The following is a 4,871-nucleotide window of genomic DNA, read 5'->3' on the forward strand; positions in this document are numbered from 1 at the left end:
AGCATGACTAGCAAGTCGCTAGCATGATTTTAGCATTATTTTAGCATGACTAGCAAGTCGCTAGCATTATTTTAGCATGACTAGCAAGTCGCTAGCATGATTTTAGCATGACTAGCAAGTCGCTAGCATGATTTTAGCACGACTAGCAAGTCGCTAGCATGATTTCAGAACGACTAGCAAGGCGCTAGCATTATTTTAGCATTATTTTAGCATGACTAGCAAGTCGCTTGCATTATTTTAGCATGACTAGCAAGTCGCTAGCATTATTTTAGCATGACTAGCAAGTCGCTAGCATGATTTTAGCATGACTAGCAAGTCGCTAGCATGATTTTAACATGACTAGCAAGTCGCTAGCATGATTTTAGCACGCCTCGCAAGTCGCTAGCATGATTTCAGAACGACTAGCAAGGCGCTAGCATTATTTTAGCATTATTTTAGCATGACTAGCAAGTCGCTAGCATGATTCTAGCATGACTAGCAAGTCGCTAGCATGATTTTAGCATGACTACCAAGTCGCTAGCATGATTTTAGCATTATTTTAGCATGACTAGCAAGTCGCTAGCATGATTCTAGCATGACTACCAAGTCGCTAGCATTATTTTAGCATGACTACCACGTCGCTAGCATGATTTTAGCAAGACTAGCAAGTCGTTAGCATGATTTTAGCAAGACTAGCAAGTCGCTAGCATGATTTTAGCTAGACTAGCAAGTCGTTAGCATGATTTTAGCTAGACTAGCAAGTCGCTAGCATGATTTTAGCACGACTAACAAGTCGACTAGCAAGTCGCTAGCATGATTCTGGCATGACTAGCAAGTTGCTAGTATGATTTTAGCATTACTAGTAAGATAGATAGATAGATAGATAGATAGATAGATAGATAGATAGATAGATAGATAGATAGATAGATAGATAGATAAGGTTTGAAGATAGATAGATAGATAGATAGATAGATAGATAGATAGATAGATAGATAGATAGATAGATAGATAGATAGATAGATAGATAGATAGATAGATAGATAGATAGATAAGGTTTGAAGATAGATAGATAGATAGATAGATAGATATATAGATAGATAGATAAGGTTTGAAGATAGATAGATAGATAGATAGATAGATAGATAGATAGATAGATAGATAGATAGATAGATAGATAGATAGATAGATAGATAGATAAGGTTTGAAGATAGATAGATAGATAGATAGATAGATAGATAGATAGATAGATAGATAGATAGATAGATAGATAAGGTTTGAAGATAGATAGATAGATAGATATATAGATAGATAGATAGATAGATAGATAGATAGATAGATAAGGTTTGAAGAGATAGATAGATAGATAGATAGATAGATAGATAGATAGATAGATAGATAGATAGATAGATAGATAGATAGATAGATAGATAGATAGATAGATAAGGTTTGAAGATAGATAGATAGATAGATAGATAGATAAGGTTTGAAGATAGATAGATAGATAGATAGATAGATAGATAGATAGATAGATAAGGTTTGAAGAGATAGATAGATAGATAGATAGATAGATAGATAGATAGATAGATAGATAGATAGATAGATAGATAAGGTTTGAAGATAGATAGATAGATAGATAGATAGATAGATAGATAGATAGATAGATAGATAGATAGATAGATAGATAGATAGATAGATAGATAGATAGATAGATAGATAGATAGATAAGGTTTGAAGATAGATAGATAGATAGATAGATAGATAGATAGATAGATAGATAGATAGATAGATAAGGTTTGAAGAGATAGATAGATAGATAGATAGATAGATAGATAGATAGATAGATAGATAGATAGATAGATAGATAGATAGATAAGGTTTGAAGATAGATAGATAGATAGATAGATAGATAGATAGATAGATAGATAAGGTTTGAAGAGATAGATAGATAGATAGATAGATAGATAGATAGATAGATAGATAGATAGATAGATAGATAGATAGATAGATAGATAAGGTTTGAAGATAGATAGATAGATAGATAGATAGATAGATAGATAGATAGATAGATAGATAGATAGATAGATAAAGGTTTATAGATAGATAGATAGATAGATAGATAGATAGATAGATAAGGTTTGAAGATAGATAGATAGATAGATAGATAGATAGATAGATAGATAGATAAAGGTTTATAGATAGATAGATAGATAGATAGATAGATAGATAGATAAGGTTTGAAGATAGATAGATAGATAGATAGATAGATAGATAGATAGATAGATAGATAGATAGATAAATAGATAGATAGATAAAGGTTTATAGATAGATAGATAGATAGATAGATAGATAGATAGATAAGGTTTGAAGATAGATAGATAGATAGATAGATAGATAGATAGATAGATAGATAGATAGATAGATAGATAGATAGATAGATAGATAGATAGATAGATAGATAAGGTTTGGTCAATGAAAGTCTATGGGACCTTTTTATGATTTTTAATATTAATTTTTAAGAAAACCGTAACTCAAACCAGTCTGAAAAGATATAGCAATCTAAGTCAGACCAGTATGAAGATCTGACCCGAGTTTGGAGTATGTAGCTTGAACGGTCTAGGAGGAGTAGGTGTCTAAATATTTTCCGCTCAGAAAAATAAGAAGAAGAAGAAGAAGAAGAAGAATAATAAGTTTAAATAGGATTTCAGTAAGTTGGCTTTCCCAAGCCAACTTAAAGTGCCCCTATTATGCCTTTTCAAATATGATATTTCATGTAGTGTGTCATGTAGCTGTATGTGAACATAAACTATCTGCAAAGTTGTGACGCCGACAGTGCACTATAAATAAAGTTTTTGTCTATCAAAAAAAAGAGTCGGCTCACATTCGCCTAAACGAGTCGTCAGCAATTCGAATCTTTTTTCTGTAACGGCCACACGTCACGAGCTACACATTTGCGTAATGTCCGCCCACGTTCAATTTCGCAAACAACTTGCCCGCCCACAAACAGTAGGCCTACCATTTTCACGTGGATTACATCATGTCAAGAAGACGCCCTGCGCTGTGACAGCCTGTGAGAGTGAATTTGTTTTATATGCCCTTCCGAAAGATGAAACTATCAGTGGTTAACATTAATTTTTTCAACACCTCAGCAGTCCAATTCCAATCTTGTGTTGTGTTCGCGTCATTTTACTGATGACTGCTTTTCTAATCTTGGGGAGTAACGTTACAACGCGAGATTCACCAAAAGCTTGGTTTTAAAAAATGGATCAGTGCCCAGTTTATTTGGACCGGCTTGCTCCTCTGAACTTCTACCTGTAAGTATGATTAATAATTGTATTTTCTAGCGATCGTTCAAAATACGTCTTTGTGTACGTTATGGTGTGTAACAACCCCGCACATGTCTTGGTAACCGGCTAACTTGCGTTTCTGTAGTTCTGTTGTTCAGCTGTGAGTGCAATGTAGTCTAAAAATTGTGATTGATGCAGCTTGACTGTCTGTCTGCCTTATTAGTTTAAGTAATGATAATGATAAACGATGGCTTAACGCAGTGTTATGGATTGTACAGTGTTGAAGTTCACAACGTAGAGGTGTGCCCGGTTCGCTTACAAAAGCAAATTGCAAACACTTTCCACAGTTAACATATCCACTGAGAAACGTCCTGCTCCGGTCGTGCTTGCAAAACAGTTTCTTGTCGATGTGACACTTCAACCGTTTCATCGTCAGACTCCGGCTCGAATTGATAGGGTAAAATCGAGGCTATCTTTTCTATGCATTAACAGGTCTCCGCAGCTGTCATTCAGTTATGCCAATGGGCGTTTCGTTTTGCGCTGTAGCGGTAGACCAATCCAAAAGGACTGCACCATCTGACCAATCACAGCAGTGAGGGCTCACGGAAAGGAGGGGTTTAGAGAGACTGATTCTTCGAACTGCTTCAAACGAGTCGTTTACGAATCATTTAGAAACGGGGTAAAAATAAATCTAATTTTGGAGAAAACTAAAGTGTTTTTTGAACTTGCATACATGTAAACCTGTTTTAAGAGACTATTACAACAATATTAACTACCTTTAAAATGGCATAATAGGGGCACTTTAATAACCACTCGTTACAACCGAGGTATGCAGAAGAGCATCTCTGAACGCACAACACGTCGAACCTTGAATATAGAAGATAAATAGAAGATTGGAAAAACGTTGCCTGGTCTGATGAGTCTCGATTTCTGCTGCGACATTCGGATGGTAGGGTCAGAATTTGGCGTCAACAACATGAAAGCATGAATCCATCCTGCATTGTATCAACGGTTCAGGCTGGTGGTGGTGATGTAATGGTGTGGGGGATATTTTCTTGGCACGCTTTGGGCCCATTAGTACCAACTGAGCATCGTGTCAACGCCACAGCCTACCTGACTATTGTTGCTGACCATGTCCATCCCTTTATGACCACAGTGTACCCATCTTCTGATGGCTACTTCCAGCAGGATAACGCGCCATGTCATAAAGCGCGAATCATCTCAGACTGATTTCTTGAACATGACAATGAGTTCACTGTACTCAAATGGCCTCCACAGTCACAATCCAATAGAGCACCTTTGGGATGTGGTGGAATGGGAGATTCGCATCATGGATGTGCAGCTGACAAATCTGCAGCAACTGCGTGATGCTATCATGTCAATATGGACCAAAATCTCTGAGGAATATTTCCAGTACCTTGTTGAATCTATGCCACGAAGAATTAAGCATTTCTTAAGGCAAAAGGGGGTCCAACCCGGTACTAGTAAGGTGTACCTAATAAAGTGGCCGGTGAGTGTAAATCACAGTTTCAGCATTTAATTTGAACACTAAAACGACCATGGTCAAGACTTAGGGACACAAAGAATGTAAATCGTATTGGCACAGAA

The sequence above is a fragment of the Garra rufa genome, chromosome 21, assembly GCF_049309525.1.
Source record: "Garra rufa chromosome 21, GarRuf1.0, whole genome shotgun sequence".
NCBI classification, from domain to species: domain Eukaryota; kingdom Metazoa; phylum Chordata; class Actinopteri; order Cypriniformes; family Cyprinidae; genus Garra; species Garra rufa.